This window comes from Notolepis coatsorum, assembly GCF_963971535.1.
Source record: "Notolepis coatsorum genome assembly, chromosome: 8".
NCBI classification, from domain to species: Eukaryota; Metazoa; Chordata; class Actinopteri; order Aulopiformes; family Paralepididae; genus Notolepis; species Notolepis coatsorum.
Genome location: NC_140172.1, coordinates 82,954,178 through 82,975,262, shown reverse-complemented (window position 1 = coordinate 82,975,262; position 21,085 = coordinate 82,954,178).

The window sequence follows — 21,085 nt, the reverse complement described above, 5'->3', positions numbered from 1 at the left end:
TAGTTTAGCCCATTTACCAAAAAAGGTAAACAAAGCCCCCCCCCCGCACTACTCCCCCAGTATACCGATTGACCGTCAGTATGAATGGTTTGAGAGGAGAGAAAGCTGTAGCAAGACAGACCTTCTCATAGCAGAGTGACAAAACGAAACAATAGCCCCCTACACAGGGCCGCCCCAGGAGATGGGGGGCCTCGCGTCTAAAAATGCACAGGGCCTCACATTTCTCCCAGGCGGCCCTGCCCTTATACTACTGCAGCCTAACGCCAGGCAATGTGGGACCCAAGACAACAATTGCCTGTGCACAGACACGCAACATGTTTATCATGTCGGCTGGACCCATAGCCCCACTACCCGACGCCAACCCAGATGGGAACACCGTTCAACAAACCCCGCCGGAACACAAGGTAAAATACCTGGCTAGGAACCTAGCCACGACCTACCCCGTTGTCAACCCATTTACCCGAAAAAGGTAAATAGAACTCAAAAACCCCACAACAGCTACCGACTGACCTTCATTGATGAACCGGGCAAGAGGCGGGAGAGTGACAACATCTCACGGCGGAGACATTAAAACAGCATAGCAATTAGCAGTAGTAATAGCATGCGGCAGTAGCGATAGCATGTAGCATAGCTTCAGATGTTTTAGCAGCACGCCCAAGACAGCTTGGAAACCGTTCCCTGCAGAGAACGTTCACCAAACCATCCTGCCCCCGGCGCCAACACACAACATGGTTGTGTTAACAAAACAAACCAGCATTACTAACACTAATACCCATGCCTGAAGACACAGGGCCTACCTGAGTACAAGCTGGCCCGACAGCCAGCCTTGTACAGCTGAACCTCGATGTGCAGTCATCAAACGAGGAACATCAACACAGGCCCGTCGTGTCGCCGAAAACATGCATCGAAGATGCCAGGGGCCAGCAACCTCCGGTAAGCTTCCAACATTATTAATCTTCCTTAATCTTTTCATTCCGCTAGACTCGTATGGTGCACGCATCCAATACGCTGGGACGAAAACAGAGGAAGGGTGTTTCATGACCAGAGTCATGGTTATATGGGTGGTGGCCACCATTAGGGGCGGGGCCCCATACAGGTGGGGTGCATGTGTTTTTTATTCGTGGGAGATACAATATGTATCACAGAGTATCTCGTAAGGCTCAGAGCGGGACGCGATGCAAATACGAAATATAACTGGCAAGCAGGCCAAGAAGATGCTTAAAAAAACAGCATTTAAAAGTGAATTGTATCCTTCGAGTGACATCCTTGAAAATGAAAAATAGTGCTTGGAAAAGTACTTAAGTCATTGAATTTCATTTTGCAATGTCTGTGGAAACCCTGATTATTACATTACACTTAATTTCATTACATAAATACAGATTACAGCTCGGTCTTGAACAAAGTAGTCTGCCTTCTATCCCAAGCTTGGCAAATAAAATCTACAAAAAAAGGTTCCCTTCCTGAAGCACAAAAGAAAATTCATATGCATCCCACTCGAGAAAATCTACATAAATGGAGGACATTTTACAAAAAGAGTACACCCCTTACGTCCTCGTAGAATGGACATAAACAAAAAGTGAACCTTGTTCTCAATTTCCATTTGGATCGCTAACCATCCATACTGTAACGATTATTCCTCACTCTGATCTGAGAAAATCCCATTGAACTCTCAGGAGTTTTTATTATTGTAGTCAGTAATTGTCATCCATGATATACAGTACATGATCAGATTGGTCTATTATGTGCAATGCTTTCTATAGAACAGCAGGGGGCAACGTTTAATGGAGAGGAATAACATGCAGACAGATGTATTTGATGGTACATTATCACTCGGGATACAAATAATACCATGTTTTCCAAACAGAAAATGAAGTTGAGACTTGCAGAAGAAGCTCCAGCATCATGAATTAATTATCATATGCAGCTGGGTGGCTTAGCGGAGATTGCGCTCGTCACCAATGCAAGAGACTCCGGTATCGAATCCCAGTCTCAGCATTGTCTTCGACTTGGACCGGCCGTCGTACTGGCTCATTTGGCAGAGTCAGCGGGTGGAAAGTCAATGGGTGGGGATTGGATGTTGTGGACAGCGACTCCTACAGGTCGGTTGGGTGACGCCTGCACAGCAGAGACAGGAAGTATCGGGGGCAGCGTGAGCCTCCCACACGTTACTCCTCGCCACTGAGAGTCCGCGCTGTCTGGTGAAAAGATGCGACAGGCTGCCTCCTCGTGTACCGGAGGGGACACGTGATGCAAGGCTTCTATCCTCACTACAACCGACCAGTGGGGGGCATAGTCTAGCAATGTTCAAGACGGGGGAGGGGAGAATTGGCAACACGAAATTGTGATGGGAGAAAAATTGAAAATGAGAAAAAGTGGATCCAAAAAAAATGAATGACTGCCAGGGGGCGTCTTTAGACGTCTTTGCTGGCCATGCTAAAGTTGCCGGGGGACGCTGTACGTCGTCTTTATATCAATATTTCAAAAATCTGCGATCGGATTCATAATGTCCCTCCGCTGGCCTGAGATTCACCAGCAGGACCCACTGAGCTCTCTGGCGGTTCAGGAGCGCCATCTGGTGGCCGATCGGCGCAAGCGCTTAACAGGAAGCGCACTAGAGGTTTTGCTAGACGTCCGTATTGCTTCCGGCCACTCGGTACATGTCCCGTGACTCTAGCTCGTCACTCTACATAGCGATCGATTGCCAATAACTCGATAAACAACATGATTTGGACGTATATACCATTATACAAGCTGGAGATGGACCGGGTAATAATATATCCCATAATGATAAAATTTCTACTCGACGATGATCGCCCAACGGCGCGCGGAGACTGGGGTGAGTTTCAGCGTGTAACGTTACCGTCTTCGATAATAACTGATATTATCAACATTTGACCCACATTAGATGATTGGTATAACGCTGCCCACGGAATTATAAACGCCCCCTCGCCCATCCGGTCAACATCAGATGACGTGTAGTAACTTCTAGAAGTACGTCTAGTTGGAATTTTTTATATCGCGCTGATTGCCATCAAACTGTATTTCATCATCAATATAATGCATTTGGGGCTATATATCACGTTCTGGAGAAAGCTGCAGAAAGAGATGAAAACATACTTATACATTAGACCATACTTTACTATGAATATGTGAATGAAAAAGTTTAACGTTGCTACACAATGAACAATACATATAGGACTTTGAATGGGCCCTAATAATGGCAATGTAGCAATAGAATTTAAAAAGTTATAGCCCTGCAAAGAAGGGGACTTTCTCCATAGACAAATAGCGCTGGCAATCTATGGTATATCATTAATTTAACCTTAGGCAACCAAAGTGTTAAAGCCCACAATTGGGATACTCTGGAGTGCAAGGGGGGGGGGGGGGGGGGGGGGTACTATGTTTCATATATATTGAGTGAGAGTGAGACTCCCGGCTGAGCAGAGAGCATCAGCCCGATGCAGCTCACCTGTGTCAGACGTGCACGGGACAGGTGAGCACAATCACAGTGTGATCAAACGTGATAGAAAAGCCAGACAGAGTGAGGGAATATACGGATGGGAGTAGGCAGGCACGCGGGAAGTCAGTCAGACTTGGGGGTGCGGTCGGAGTCGGAGATAAATAATAATAACGTCATATTAACACTTTAATCGCTGATGACGTGTTTAGACGTCATTCCTAGCCATGCTCATTCTGCCGAAGACGCCGTAACTCGTCTTTGATATCAATAATTCAAAAATCTGTGATCGAAATCATATTTCTCCTCCGGAGACATGAGATGTACTGGTGAGCTCCACTCAACTGTCTAACGGTTCAAGAGCGCCATCCGGTGGCCGATCGGCCAAGAGGGAGGGGCGCGCCAAACAGGAAGTGCTCATCCATAATCCGTCCGGGCACTCGCGATCGGTAGCCGGACCCCATCTCAACACACTGGATAATCAATCGCTCGCCCTAACTCAATAAACAATGTTATTTGGACGTATATAGTATTATACAACCTGGAAATGGTTCATCACGATCAACATCCCATAATCGAAAACTGTCTACTCCACGCTCATCCCCCAACGGCGTGAGGAATATACGGTAAGATCCAGCGTTATTTTCTAACGTATTCCATATAAACTGCTCTGATGACCATATGACCCACACTAGACGAATGGTATAACGTTGCCCACGGAATTATAGACGCCCCCTCGCCCATCCGGTCAATATCAGTTGATACGTAGTAACTTCTAGAACCACGTCCAGTTGAAATTTTTCATCTGGCAACGATCGCTACCAAACTGTATTTGATCATCAATATAATGCATTTGGAGCTATAAATCAAGTTCTGGAGAAAGTTGCAGAAAACGATAAAAATTTACTACCTAGGATCAACTTCTTCAGTTCAATGCTACCGTTACCCCCTCCAGAGGGTTACTGGAAAAGATTACACTCCTCCACATACAAATTTATTTGGAATAACAAACCACCACGTATAAAAAGATCCACCGCACAGAGAAATAAAGCAGACGGTGGCATGGCATTTCCAGATTTTTTCCACTATTTTAAGGCGTACACATTAAGACCATTGACAACATGGTTTGATCCCCAAGCATTGGTATCCTGGAGAAAATTAGAAGAAAACATAGTAGCCCCACATAGACTGAAGGACATAGCATACACTAAACTACCAATCAAGCACTGTGAATGGAAATTTGGCCCCATAATTACTCATGCGATCCGGATATGGCGTGAAACAAAAAAAAAAATCATAACTCACATAAATGGCACAATCATACTCCCTTATTCAATAACAAGGCACTCTTAATTGAAAAACGACCTATAAGATTCCCTATATGCAGTGGTGCAGTGGCAAATTGACAGTAGGGCACATTTTTTTTTTTTTTTTTTTGCCTTGAAATAGAGAAGCTGAAAAAGGTAGCAGGATGTTGCCTATATTGTCAACAGATATGGTTGAAAAACAAACAATGTTTTAAATGTATTGATACAATTTCTTTAATTGACTCAACTTAAACTAGAAAAGTAAATACAAACTAAATTAACAATGTAAGTTACATTGTTAATTTAGTTTGTATTTACTTTTAGTTTAAGTTAATTCAATTAAAGAAATTGTTTTACAGACAAACACAAAAGCAAACTTAAAATAATCAGACAACTTGTGTTTACTTGGTTCTTTATTTTGAGAAGGGGAAAAAGTACACATCACTTAAATTTGTTCAATGTAATTTGTTTCACAACAGTGGTTTCAAAACAGTTTCAAGTTTCTTTAATAGTTGTCATACAGAAGTACAGAATACTTTTATACAAAATGCTTCTTACTGTTACGCTCCAGAGACTGTGCTAGAGAAGATAAGTATGAAATAAAATAAAGTAGCATGTAAAAAGAAGTAAAAATAGAGGCCCCAGTGTTCAGTATAGACATATGTACAATGTTCGATGCAGACTAGAAGTAACTGAGTTACCATACAATCAGTCAAGCAAGCCCCCACCATAGGGTGCTGGGCCTATGATTTGGTTTTGCTATCCTCGTTCTCTTGTCCTCAGCTGAGCGATGGCCTCTCAGCCAAGTTGCAACATATGTTGTTGAATCCCAGATCTCTGGAGGTGGCCCGTTGATCTTAATGAACATCAAAGATGCTACCCCGTGAAATCATTAACCTTGTGCGTGTTGGGGTGATAATTTGATTCATGGCACTGAATCCCCTTTCACATTCTGCAGTGCTACATGGAATTACTTTTGTGCAATTCAATAAAGGAATAAGCTCATCGGGTATCATTTCTCCATTGCTCTCAACAAAGTCCCTGAATCCATCAATAGTACTGTTAAGGGGCAGCTTGAATCTTTTGCACAGATGCCTTATTTCCACCTCGCCAAATCCTAGTGGCATTTCTTTTGGCCAGCTTTTACACTCAACAACTTGGAGTTGTGCAAGCAATTGAACATACTGTGCTTCAGACTCTTTCTGTGCCACTAATGATGACCCCTTAAAAGATGCAGTGGTGTCGTACAGCAGTGCTAAATCTAGCAAAAACTGATATGAAGTCATTTTCCTGAATAGACCTTCATATGTTTTCCTATCAGCGTTCTGTTGTCCCCTGTCTGTCATTGCCATGCTGAAGTGAGCACAAAGTGCATCATAACCATCCCACACTGCAGACACTGTGCGGAAAGAACTGGATACCCATCTTGTGTCTAGCAAACGGCCAATTTTTCTCACTTGTTTTTCCAGGCCGGCTGCACACTCGTTCAGTTGCTCTCGGTTTAGTGGTGATCTACTGTACACAGTATACAATTTATCCATAAAGATCTGGAAATGGTTCATAGCTGTGATATCATTAACTGTGTCACCTACAGCAAGTTCCAGCCGGTGATTTAAGCAATGCCAGGTCAATATGTTAGGATACAGTTCAGTCAGTTTTGCAGCTATACCAGCTTTGCGTCCCAACATGACACTGGCTCCATCACTTGCAAATGCAACCAAGTGCTTCTTCAAATATGCATCATCAAAGCCATGTTCACTGAGGCATTTCAACAGATGGTGCATAATCGTTTCTGCTTTTTGGTTGGGAAGTTCAATCAGATCTAAAAATAAGAACTGTGGGTCCAGGTGCTTGAAAACTTCAGTTTTGAGGTACACAATCAGTGTAGTTTTAGCTGCATGGGTAGTTGACTCATCAATCAGAACTGAAATTTTACCTTCTATGGATTGGATTTGTTTGCAAAACATTTTGCGCATTTCTGTACCTATATGCGTGGTGATGTTTGCTGCACTCTCTCTTGAGTGCAAGCTGTAGCCAGTGTCAGACCCAGTTCTCTCTATTAAAGCCAGCAGATCAACACTATCTGAAAACGGCTTGTCCCCCTCTGCTAAATAGTACACAGAATGGAAAACATTATTTGTAGCCGTCAGTTCTGATACGAGCATGGTGTCAGTGAGTGGATTTCTCAATTCTCTGTTTTTTTGCGTCATTGAGAATACGTACTGCTTGGAGATGCGCATTTGAGTTGTTGTGGATCCACACCTTTCTCCTGAGACTCATCAGCATAGCAGATTTTACTGTTCCACTGTGTGTGATCTCGTAGTTAGTCCATTCTGCTGCAAATCGTTGACCTCTGCTTTTCTGAGCGTCTGCGGCTGAGCACACTTTACAGCCGAACTTCCCATCTTTACAATCCAGCCACGGGTAGTTGGCCTGTCGTTCTTCCCACATCTTGTCTGACCATAGGTCAGGTATCGGTGAGGATGTACTGGAATCAGGTTGAACAATTCCATCTCCCTGCTGAAAAAACAACAAAGACAGAAAAAAACATGAGAACATCATTCCCAGCATATGAAAGACAATGACACTGTCACTAATGGCCTCTATGGATAGAATGGCATTCCATGGCAATCACAGACACAGCCCATCGTTCACACCAAACTTGATAAGGGGGGGCAGGGAATCAGGGATTCAATGTGGAACGCTCTACCCAAAGCTGTAAAGGAATGTGAACCACTACCCACTTTCAAAAACACTCAAAAAACAGTAAATTACCAAGTATGGCTTTGTCAGTATTCCAATGTACAGTGTGTCCCCCCCCCCCCCCCCCCCCCCACCTCCAATGTACAGCCCCCCATCCATCCACCCACCCACCCAACCTCCAATGTACAGTTTCTACGTCAAATGTATATACACTTTTTCTGGACACTTTTTGTATCAAACAGTACTGTATTTGCAAATCTGGTATGTCATAAATGTATAGATGTAGGTGTAGCAGTACTGTCTATCTGTATGTTGTGTATGTCATATGATGAATTGAAAATGGGGGACCCTGATGTAAACAAGACGAAAGTCTTTCTCTGGTCTGCATCCCCTTAACAATTGTATGCATGTATTGAGCTGTACTGTAGGCTACTGTACCATTCTGCAATCTGTTAATAAACGTTTCAATCAATCACTTACATTATTCGTTTCATTCAGTGATGGTGGCAGGGTACTTTTTGTACAAGTGGTGGGCACCGTTTCATGGTCCTGTTGATGAATAAACAAAACAGAGAACATTAGAACATATACAATTAGTCAACTGAATGCTTTGTATCTTGTTTGCTAATTCAGGTTAAAGACAGCCGATTTAACCAGCATATTAAGATAGCAAGACTGTCTATCTGGTGTATGTTATGATGTTATGTTACTGATGTAAACAAGACGAAAGTCTTTCTCTGGTCTGCATCCCCTTAACAATTGTGTGTATTGAGCTGTACTGTAGGCTACTGTACCATTCTGCAATCTGTTAATAAACGTTTCAATCAATCACTTACATTATTTGTTTCAAAACAGAGAACATTAGAACATATACAATTAGTCAACTGAATGCTTTGTATCTTGTTGTATGTACCCATTCTGCAATCTGTTAATACATTTTTCAATCAATAGCAAGGCAAATCATTACTGAATGATTATTCTTCCAATGTGATTGCGTGGCAAATACATTTCTTTGTAAGAATATATCTGCATTTTGTCAATACAATATTAATCAGTGATCACATTGAATTAAAACATGATTATTTCTTGACTCTGTAAACAAAACACGCATTTGTCATGTCTCAATCTCATGATTCATGAACCACAGAACCAGTGACTGTGCCACGATTATTTATTTCAAGATAATAAACAAACAGGCAAATAGCCTATAGCTTAGTCAATCTGGATAAATAAAGAAAAAAAGAAAAGCTATTTTAAATGCGTTACTACTTGCCTTGTTGAACTTGTACTGGAGTGGCAAGAGGACTGCTGGACTCAGTGGACTCGGAGGCTTTGGAGGTAAAGCGAAACTGAGTTTGCTTTGGACGAGCTGCTGCGGCATCTTTCTTCTCTTGGACGGCGGTGGCATGTTGCGTTGCAGGTAGATTAACAAGTTCAACATGAATGATACTGTTGTTGTCAAAATGATCCGTTTATAACGACTACTCGCGGACGTGGTTGGAGACACTGACTCTACCTGTGCTTTTGTTATGTAAAAACGGTGGCCGCGCCGAGCCGGCACTTAGTTACAACGAATGGGAACAGCGGATTTTTGTGTGAGTGACTGCGCGTACACGCGGGAACATTTCCGTGCGCGATTGCGCGTACTTCAGCCTCAGTGAGTGAGGTATCACGGCGCCATACCGAGTTATACGAGCACTGCAAGGCTGCCTATATGGGAAGAGCAAGGCATACACTCATTAGGGGATGTTTTTAACAAACAGGGTTTTTGTAGTTATGGAGAAATATGCAAAAAATGTAATCTCACCAAGTCCACATGGCTTTTTTTACATACAGTTACGGCTATGTTTGAAGTCTCACGGTGTTCCATTAGACATACTGTACCAATTGAACACCACAGATACCACAAATTCTTCTATGAAAGAGAGACATCGAGAGGTTTTGTTTCAGATTTTTATCATCAATTACTAACGTCCTCGTATGAAACCCTCCAACTAGACTCTGCCTGGAGGAGGGATATACCAGACCTGGAAAGTGACTTTGATTGGCAAGGAGCCTGGGCAAATGTCCGACTTACATCAAGGAACCCGGACCATCAACAAATCAATCTTAACTATATTCACAGGACATACTTGACTCCTATAAGACTGAACAGAATGGGTCTTAAACAAGACTCCAAATGCTCCCAATGTACAAATGGGGACGAAGGGACATTTATGCACATGTATTGGGACTGCCCACCAGTTAAGACATTCTGGAAAGATGTGACCCAACAATTATCAAAACTCGTATCTTGGAATATACCTGTACACCCCTCTGTATTACTATTGAATGATGTTTTTGAGTTTGCAGTAAATCCACAGCTAAAGAGATTGGTTTTATCGGGTATCACAGTAGCTAAAAAGCTTATCGCATCACGCTGGTTTCAACCGGAAAAAATGTGCCGGAAAGTTTGGTTTCTTACATATCTCGATGTGATTTATCAAGAAATATCTACAGCAAGAATTCTGGGTCTCAATGAATCCAAAATGTCAATGTGGTTAGAAGTGGTGGAGAGAATAAAAGCTAGCTTATAATGGTAGTGTCTGGTTAGGTGCGAGGGATAGTGGAGGTACTATCCAAAGAGGGGTCCGGGAGGGGGGGGTTCGAGCTGGAGCATAATTGTGTAGGTTTTTAGATAACAGGTATTAGGGGTATATCCTATATAAGACAATTAACTAAAATGTGATTTCATTGGATGTGCACTGACAACTAATGCTTGTATATCTTATCGTGTGTTGTCATGTTTGTTTATGTTTGTTTAAAAAATTATAAAAAAATAAAATACAGAAAACGATAACATACTTATACTTTAGACCATATTTTAGTATGAATATGTGAATGAAAAAGTATATCGTTGCTACACCCTGAACAATGGATATAGGACATTGAATGGGCCATAATAATGGCAATTTAGCAATAGAATTAAAAAAGTTATAGCCCTGCAAAGAAGGGGAACTTCTCCATAGACAAATAGAGCTGGCTAGGGATGGTAAATTATGAATTTGAACCATTGATTGATTGATTGATTGAAAAGTTTATTAACAGATTGCAGAATGGGTACAGTACAGTACATCTCAATACATACAATTGTTAAGGGGATGCAGACCAGAGAAAGACTTTCGTCTTGTTTACATCAGGGTCCCCCATTTTCAATTCATCATATATGGCGATCAAAGTGTTAAATGCATGCGCGAAGCGCATCATTCATGATTTTCGCACACCGCACAGGATCGTATAACCAATGCAAAGTATAGATTAAACAGATTAATGATGTATATATTAATGAATATAGGCTTCTAACAGTCTAGAACGTACCGAACACTGTGTGTTCTCTCCTCCGGAGGCTCCGGGTTGCTGGCGTCTGTGTCCATCGGCAGGGACTCAGACTCTGAGTCGAGTGTATTTATTTTTTTGCCTTTGGGCTCATTATTATTAAAGAAATCAGATATTCGTTTTTGAGACATTTCTTTTCTGAGACACAAGTAAACACACTCTCCACTTCAGTCAGTCCTCCCTCTGCAATTCGTTCCCGCATACAACATCGCCGACAGATATATTCCTTTACTGCGAATTGTCTGAGCGTCCCAAAAACTATTCCAGGCCGCTATTTTTTTTTACCAACAGATTTCCAGTTCCGCGTTGACGCTTCCAGGCCGCATCTATTCGAATCCCAACTGGTTCATGCGTCGGCTACACGCTGCTTTAATAACACTGCATTATCGAGACAGCGCCCCTATGAGGATCTGGCAATGAATTCCAAGAGTAGGGTAAATCTGCAGTGCCGCTCCGCTCTGTGACATTGAGTAGCCTCGGTATTACAATGGAATAAAAGCCAAAACAACCTTGCAGTTGCAGTTACACTCCCCGCCAGCAGGGAGAAAAATTGAAAATGAGAAAAAGTGGATCCAAAAAAAATGAATGAATTATCATTAAAGCCCACAATTGGGATACTCTGGAGTGCAAGGGGGGGGGGGGGGGGGGGGTACTATGTTTCATATATATTGAGTGAGAGTGAGACTCCCGGCTGAGCAGAGAGCATCAGCCCGATGCAGCTCACCTGTGTCAGACGTGCACGGGACAGGTGAGCACAATCACAGTGTGATCAAACGTGATAGAAAAGCCAGACAGAGTGAGGGAATATACGGATGGGAGTAGGCAGGCACGCGGGAAGTCAGTCAGACTTGGGGGTGCGGTCGGAGATAAATAATAACGTCATATTAACACTTTAATCGCCGATGACGTGTTTAGACGTCATTCCTAGCCATGCTCATTCTGCCGAAGACGCCGTAACTCGTCTTTGATATCAATAATTCAAAAATCTGTGATCGAAATCATATTTCTCCTCCGGAGACATGAGATGTACTGGTGAGCTCCACTCAACTGTCTAACGGTTCAAGAGCGCCATCCGGTGGCCGATCGGCCGAGAGGGAGGGGAGCGCCAAACAGGAAGTGCTCATCCATAATCCGTCCGGGCACTCGCGATCGGTAGCCGGACCCCATCTCAACACACTGGATAATCAATGGCTCGCCCTAACTCAATAAACAACGTTATTTGGACGTATATAGTATTATACAACCTGGAAATGGTTCATCACGATCAACATCCCATAATCGAAAACTGTCTACTCCACGCTCATCCCCCAACGGCGCGAGGAACATACGGTAAGATCCAGCGTTATTTTCTAACGTATTCCATATAAACTGCTCTGATGACCATATGACCCACACTAGACTAATGGTATAACGTTGCCCACGGAATTATAAACGCCCCCTCGCCCATCCGGTCAATATCAGATGATACGTAGTAACTTCTAGAACCACGTCCAGTTGAAATTTTTCATCTGGCAACAAAATGTAGCACGCTGTCAACGTTTAGCGAGCTGTCAAAAAAGAAAACACAACAACATTACAAGCGAACTATGAATCAAGATGGAAAGCAGTAAAAAGAAACGGACCTGCAGTTACAACCAAGATTGGCAAACGACACATCATGGGAGTGATCCTTCTGTAGTTCCAGGTGGTAACATCGGAAAGCGAGGTGACAGCTGTGGGACGAGTCAGTTGTCAGTGGAGATTCGTGGCGGATTTGGTAAGACTGATTTGTGACTGGATCTGGATTAGAGTTAGGATAGGAATGAGTAGGATATGGAAGGGGGAAATTATCCCAGTGAAGTAGAGCAGGTAGTCGGCAGTACTAGTAGGATGCAAGGGAAAGGTAAAGGGAATTGTAACCAGGGTTCGGCAGGCAGTGCACGGGAGGAAAATAAAAGGAAAGAGCGGGAGGAGGAGGATATGCAGATCGGTAGGGATGTAAGAAAAGTCTGAGCATTTGGATAATTTGAAGGTAATAGTTAAGTTTAAGGAAGGAACTGATTTAAGTGATATAGGGGTAATGGAGCTAACTAGGGGAGTGAGGAAGGTTTGTGGGGAAGTAGAGATGGCAAAGGTGTTGGTAAAGTAAGGACAAAACACAAGGATAAAATGATGAAAGAGAAAATGATTTGCGGGCGTGGGATAGAGGAAGTGAGAGAGTTTGGTGAGCGAGGCGCAAGAGGGGTTCTGTTCCGTTAGGGGCTCTGCTTGGCATCACACTGCACTCCCTCGCGTACGTGCACGCGCACTGAATAAATTCCACAAAAATTTACCTTTAGTACCAGTATTAGTCTGACCACACCCCTCATCAGCTTACCTTCATAAGCAGGTGTGTGGTCACCTGCTCTCCTCCTTCTCGCTTTCACCACAAGGAAGTGCCTCGGTAGTACCCCACTTGACGTGTTGTTAGTTGACGTGGAGAAAAATATTGTTTACAAGGAAGGAGATACGCTGACATCATATCTTTATTTTCTCTCTCACTATTTTCGAGAAAATACGGCGATATTGTCTTCGTACTGGAGTGTCTGGAAGATGATGATCATTCTAAAAACCCTCCACCGGTTTTCGTATTGGGAGCACGCCGCTGCATGCTTCTCAACTGCAGTTCCTTGCTGTGTTTGTTGGGGTGAGGCCGCAGCTGAACTGTCGGACACGCCGCTGTTGTGAGAAGCGGTGGGTTTCAGGTTGGGTGAGTACTGTTGCTGGCGGGCTTCACTTGTCTGTTAGTGCTATGGGGGCTACTTGACAATGTTTATGGAAACCGGCCCCAGGCTAGGGTCCTTTGTTCAGCCACCTAGGCGACAGAAGGCCTTGGTCTGAAGACCATTGTAGTTTTAACTAGTGGGCCGCGGCCATTAACACTGGTGATCCCTGTGTGTTCTGGACGAGTGGATTCTCTCTGTCCCGTGTTAAGCCCCTTCTTTCATATCCAAATGAGTGTTCCTTCACGAGGAGATATGTGCATGGATGTGCGATAGCGGCAGATCCATGTTCAAGTCAGCTACACAGGCCAGTTTGGTATTGTGCTGATTCCGTCGGGTGTTGGTAAAATCACCGTTGTAAAGCAGTGTTGACATCTTGTTTCTCTTTTCTCTTAAAAAGTGAGGAGAGGTTCAGAACGGCGGCCTGTCTGGGTGAGTGTTATGTCATTGTATACATGTTCAGGTGATAGCTGCTTAGCTTACGGTTAGCCAGTCAGCTGTTAGCTGCTGCGTTAGCCTGCTGGGATCGCTGCATGGCCTACTTAGATGGGCCTACTGTTAGCCAGTCAGCTGTTAGCTGCGGCGCTAGCATGTCGTGATCACTAGGTAACGTTAGCTTGCTGCTATAGGCCATGGCCTGGCGCGGGGTAGCTTTAGCTTCTCGCGCGCCGCCGTGAGCTCGCTTCTGGTCGCGTGCGCCGTTAGCTCGGCGTCTCGCGAGCAGGGGCAGTAGCGCCCGAACGGTTGGAGCGGCCGTTAGCTTGATGCTATTCTGTTGAACGTGCTTTGATTTTAACATGTTTTACACTCTTGACTACGACGTCATCCTTGACAGGGGATGTTTCGTCGACCCTGCCCTGAGCCAGGACGGCAAGGTTGCGTCAACAAAGAGGACTGTAGTGCGGGTTGGAGCGGCGACGCTGCCCAGTTCGAACAACACAGGAGCGGCTGTGTTCCTACGGTGTCTGTGACTGCACTTCGCTGATCTACGTTCCGGGTAGGACAAGGTTTGACCAGACCTTATAACACGTCTTCTGGTTTTACTCTTCTAAATGTCTTGTGAATAACGATGTTTTCCCAAACGTGTGTTGCTGCAATGCATTTAGGATACGACGCGAGTTATGTGTGAACTGTCTTTGTCACTGGCAGTTAGCTTCTCCGTGCAAATCGGGTTGTTGTTACAGATGTGAAAATGATCTGGTTGTTGTGTGAGAAACATCATGGTGTTTATATGTACCGTGTACTCACAACTAAGGTAACTAACCTATGAAGCTATGCTTGGTGACAAGTGAGTAAAAGAATGTTCTTTTCTCAGCCTGTGATGACAATGAACAGTGTGTTCACATATTAACAGGTTTTCCTGTTTTAACTGGCCGTATTGAGGGTAAAATAGGAGGATTGTGTTTCCCCCCGGTTCCCTGGGGACTTTTTCATCCTCCTATCAGACATGTTGTGCACTAATTTGTGTCTTTTGTGTGGTAGGGATGCGATGTAACCCTTAAGCTTGATTGCTGAGGTTGTGCTAAAACTGCTGGAGAAACTTTATTTTCCTAAAAGAAAAGATGGTTTGGTCGCTGTCGTGTGTGCTTAGCAAGGCCTGTGGCCGATAATAATCGAGAATTATGTATTCTCTCATTGTGAAAAACGGCGTTCCTCTGTTGAGTGTTTTTGCCATTTTTTGTAGGTGATGATGGGTTGTGTGTGTCATGTGACCTACAACTGGGTTGGACTGGCCACAGAAGCACATGTGTATGTTGGACCGGGGCTCTTAGAGCCCTCTCTATTCTGTGTTTTTTCCTTAGTAAAAATCAGATAGCAGGTTAGCTCATGCGCTGTGTGGAGCTTTCAAACGCTTCATAGAGCTGACTATGACTGTCATATTCTCTTTTGTCATTACATCGTATCATGGGTGTGGGGTCGTAAAGGGGTGAACTGGTAACCTTTCCTCTTCCCCTTGTTTCTGTCGGTCAGGGGTACACCCCCTGTCCTTCAAGGTTCCCGTCACGTGGCGGTTCGGCACGTTACGGGGGGGGGGGGGGGGGGAGGGAGTTTCCTGGTCCCACGGCCTGGTATATTGGGCATGTGCACCGCAGGAATTCCCCCACCATAGAGTACGTCACCGTGCGCGTCTCTGTTGGTAGGACTTCCGTGTGCTGTTCAGGTCCATGTGATGGATCTGTTTCAGGGGGGTGGTCAGGGCTCCTCCTCACCAAGCGCCTATTCGGGCCTTCTGTGAGTTCGGACTCCTTCTTCCATGTGAGGGAGCCTCCATCAGAGTACAGAGCCTTCCTCCTCAGATTGTCAAAGTGAGTGGACCCTCTAGAAGGTGTCCTATTCTATTGTATATGTATTCGATTCAATTCGATTGTTGAGTGTGTATGGGTTCAGTGCCTCTTCCCCGGAGAGCCCTAAAACCAATTTTTTACATGGCTCAAGGTGCAATATATTCTTTTCAATCTGTACAGCTCGCGTGGGAAGTCTCTCTGGGGATCCCCGTCTCCTTCCTATGGGAGGGTGGTGGGATGTAAAAATGTGAACAATTTTTACCCCTGGCTGTGTAGACTGGGATACATACTGTTGATGCTTCCTTCTTTTCTATTCAAAAAGTGTTGGAGTTAGGGAGTGTCACACCCCTCTTGTCGTTCCCCTGGGCGCCTTGGGGATTCATTGACAGGTCTAAATAGCCTGTTCATTGATGGGGGTGTGTCCCGACGCACGTATAGTGCTAGCTCGCTGTAAACAGGCGACTGACTGGCACGCCTTGGTTGCTTGTGGTTGAAACGGCGTTTTTATAAAGCAACTGAGATGGGGGTTTTTCCTCTTCCGACGACCAAATCCCACGACCTGGGTTGGTTTTTCGACGGATTCTCGTTCATATCTGGGGGATGATGACGGAATGGATCTGAACATATGTAGAGGGGTCTCACGCCCTTGGGGTGGGCCACCAGGCGCGGTTCGCCCGAACGTCTGGGTGGCGCCTTCTTTTCATGTTAAGATCGACACGCATATCTGCCCTTTCTCCTGGAGTAGGCATGTCGGCGTGGTTAGGGCACGGGACTGGTTCTGGTCACGCTGGTCCGGATCAGTTGAACCCGTTGTCCGCCGGGGATGCAGATCTGCTGTTCTGGTACCCTGAGGGACTTGGGCTTTTTTCAGGGGGAAAAATGCCAGGTCGGTCCGGGTGTCACGGGGTTAAGCGCTATGGGGACCCTGGTTGGGTACGTTTTTACTCAGCACTGTCGTAATGGCTTGCGGCCATGCCAACCTGTACACGCTCGATCTCGTCGGATCTCGGCCACTACACAGGTTGGTCCTGGTTGGTACTTGGTTGGGAGACCGCCTGGGAAGGCCAGGTGCGGTGTGCTTAGGGGCTGGTTCTCCATTCTTTTTCGCTCCTCTCTCGCGCATGGCGAAGAGGGGCCTGTTGGGGTGGTCTTTGACCTCCTCTGGTGACCCTGTGCTTCCCGTATCGCCAGGCCCGGTCCGAGGTAATGTTCGTCGACCTGTAGGCCTGGGTTAACCCTTTTTTGAAAACTGAGACACTTGTACTGCGGTATAGCCGGTGTATACCCGCAGGTGTGTTTTGGAGTTTTTTCTTGAGGGGTTATAGGAACAACCACCGCATTGGGTAACGCCAAGGTGGTTGATTCCCTGGTGTGTTGGAGCAGTGTCAACTCTCGGGTTCACCGGTTGAGGGTGCCCCTGCACGTTCATGACGTCTGCCAATCGTGTCAGCCTTCTCTGCCTCAACCCCTCTGGGTGGGGGTTTTTAAATGGAGGCTTGGTCATTCAACAACGCCAGCATACGCCCCTTCCGCCGGGGCGGCTGTGTTCAGCTGTCCCCTCTGGCGCCTGTCTCGTCCGCAGTCTCCAGGCTAGGGTTAACAGCCTGTTGCCTGGTTTTTTCCCCGGTGCGCTGCCTGCTTCCGTTGGTTAACCTTTTTTGTGTGCTTACGGCCATGCTGACTGCCTGTTCTGCAGGGTCAGTGTGCCAGGCGGTGTACTATTGGGGGGACAGGGCCCGCTCGGCTTACGGCCATACCAACCTGAACACGCCCGATCTCGGAAGCTAAGCAGGTTCTGGCCTGGTTAGTACTTGGATGGGATACCGCCTGGGAATACCAGGTGCAGTAACTGAGGGGCCTTTGTCCGAATACGCTGGCGATGTGGGGGGCGGGGCACTGCGTGCCCACCTGGTGGGGTCTTGATGCTGGCATCATGGACTTCTCCGGGCCCCCATTCCAGGGAGTCCAGTCCTTTTGGTGGGTCTGGGTCTTCCTTCGCGCTCCGCTGCTACGGCCTTGCCACAGGGTTGGGTTTGCCCTTGACCCCGTGATTCTGGGGGCAGTAACGAGGTTGTTCCTCCGTTCGTTCCCGGGTGGCATGCGGGTTGTGCGTGTGTGTAGTCATGGGGTCAAGCCACGGTCTGCTCACCCTGTGCGTTGAGTTGCTTGAGTGCCTCTTCGCACGGTCGCGTCCGTCGCCCTCCCGTGAAGCCCCTAATAGGGGGGATGCCCTCCATTAGGGGGGGTCGGGGGGGCTCGGCCCTCCCTGTTCTGATGGTTGTGGGGGGCTGTCAGCGGGGTGTATTTGTCAGCCAGCGGCTCCGCTTGGCCTCCCATTGTGCAGTGTGATGCCAAGCAGAGCCCCTAACGGAACAGAACGTTAGGTTATGGCTATAACCAAGTTCTGTTAGTTAGGGGTGACGCTTGGCATCAGACGGTCGCTGCAGCCCTTGACCTCACCTTGTGGTGAAAGCTTGGGAAGGAGGAGAGCAGGTGACCACACACCTGCTTATGAAGGTAAGCTGATGAGGGGTGTGGTCAGACTAATACTGGTACTAAAGGTACATTTTTGTGGAATTTATTCAGTGCGCGTGCACGTACGTGAGGGAGTGCAGTGTGATGCCAAGCGTCACCCCTAACTAACAGAACTTGGTTATAGCCATAACCTAACGTTATTTCAGGGGTGGCCCTGGGAGAAGACATGGAATTTCTTAAAAGATTTGTGGTAATATGAATGCCTCATATTTCCAGGTTAAACAATTAGTGACTAGTATCTTGATCATTTCATTTCATTTTCTTGAAACCTAATTTGACTAATGACAACGCCTGAAAACATCAAAACAAGCCTATTGTGTGAGTTGCAAAGATTGGAATGGGATCAACATGGGAACCTAATTAACATATAGGTGTAACCCCCTCGGGGCACAGAATGTATTGTTGAAGATCCTGCCGGCTTCCTCTGTGAAAAACTTGAGAAAACAGCTGCACTTTTAGGGGAGGAACCAAGTCTCAATATCTTTTGAAATGAGTTTATATTAAAATGTGTTTTTTTTCTATACTAAATATGACGTTAATTAAACTGCAAGAATTCCTGTTGAGATGTGCTAATTCTACCGATTAGAATGATATTAAGAATGACTGGTTGTGGCCAGTATCACGAAGTTTGGAATAAAGCACCCTTTAACTCAAATTATTAGTATTGAAAATGATATGACTGATAACTGGTTAGAGGAATTATTGAATTAAGTTAGTATTTAATTACTAGAAGGAAAATAAGAGGGTAGCTAACTTCAAACACTGATTCTCGTTTGCCATCAAAAGGACATCTAGTAAAAAATTATGTGTGTGTGTGTAGCCCCAGGGTAAATCCAGTTTGAGAATATATATTTGGAATCGGATAACACAAATGCTAAGTCAATTTAATAGTAAAAACTATTTGGAGTTAAAAGTTATGGCGAGGAGCCGTTTGGGCTGCTGAGACAGACCCTTTTTTCAAATTTGAACGTAACCAGCTTCTGATTGGGAAAGACACTTTCGGGACGTCACTTCCTGTGACGTCACGCAGGTACCCGTGACTTTTTTATAAAAAGGAGTGCGCCAGGGAACACGAGAGGGAAGAAGAGCGATGGAATGAGAAAATCTGAAGAAGATCATCCTCCAACAGAAGAAATCTCATCTGTGAAGGACATTCAAAGATCGATTCGTCATAGACTAATAGAAGGCAAAGCTCTTGGCTCGCCTTAGGTCGCTTTTTGTACAATATCTTGTAAACGGTGTAATTTTTGGATAACGGTGGCGTACGTGATATAGTGTGCGTTTATGGGACCACCCATTTTTAGAGTGTACAACCGTGTAGGAGTGAATTGGTCATGTGTGTGTAGCCAATAAACACTTCTTTCTTTTTGAACACTCGAGCGAACTTGTGGTCTCCAAGTCATTCTACAGCACCACACCTTTTTTGGGATACCATAGACAACCCAGAAACCAGTATTCTTCAAGAATGATTACGACAGAGTCATTAAAGGAGGAACAGTTGTGGATATGAAAAGACTAATGGCAAAGCGAGATGGGGTGAGAGTGGGAAGTAAGTCGGTGATGGTGGAATTTAGTGAGAGAACGTTGCCAGAGAGAGTAATGATAGGGTTCATGAGTTTCACAGTACGGGAATATATCCCTCAGCCTATTCGATGCTTTAAATGTCAGAGGTTTGGTCACGTGGCCGCAGTTTGTAAAGGTAGACCGAGATGTGGAAAGTGTGGGGGGGACCATGAATATGGACAATGTGGAGAGGGTGCAGTGAGGAAATGCTGTAATTGTGGTGGGGACCATACAGCTGGCTATGGTGGCTGTCCGGTCAGTAAAAATGCGGTGGTAGTACAACAGGTGAGAGCAGCTAAAAACATGACATGCTGAGGCTGTGCAAGTAGTGGATCTAGAGAATAAAAAGGAAAGCAGTAATCTGGGAAACCAACGGGGGCAAGAAGTGATTCATTCAGAGCGGCTGGTGGATCAAGTGGTGATTAACCCGGAGAAGTTGGTGCTTTTTATAGCATATGTAATCAATTGTGCTGAGCAGTCTAAGAATAGAACTGAGAAAATCTAAATCATTGTGAAAGCTGCTGGTAAATTCCTAAATATGAGTAACCTGTCTTGGGAAAAGATAAATAATGACCTCAATAGAATGGGCGAAACTCCGGAGTCTACCTCTCTGCCATCATCGATAGGTCCAAGTCAACCCTAGTGGTTTTGCAATGGAATGCAAGAAGTCTAATTGCAAATGGTCAGGAGCTTAAAGGGTTTATTCAAGATCTAAGTATCAAACCAGATGTGATTTGCATCCAGGAATCCTGGCTTAAGAGCACATTAGACTTTGTAATTAAAGGATATGTTAGTGTTAGGAGAGATAGGGGGGGGGGGTAATGGAGGAGGGTGTGTTACCTTTATAAAGAGAGGGTTGCAATATAGGGAAGTGAGAATAGGTAGGGAGTTGGAGTACATTAGTATTGAAGTATGGGCTACAGGGGGCAGTATTCAAATTATTAACTTTTATAATCCATGTAGGCAGATGGAGCTGGGACAGTTAGATGAAATGTGGGATGGGTTAGGAGATAAAGTAGTTTGGTGTGGAGATTTTAATGCGCATAGTTCACTATGGGGAGATAAGAATGATGCAAATGGTAAGGTGATAGAAGAATTTTTGGAGGGAAAAGACCTGGG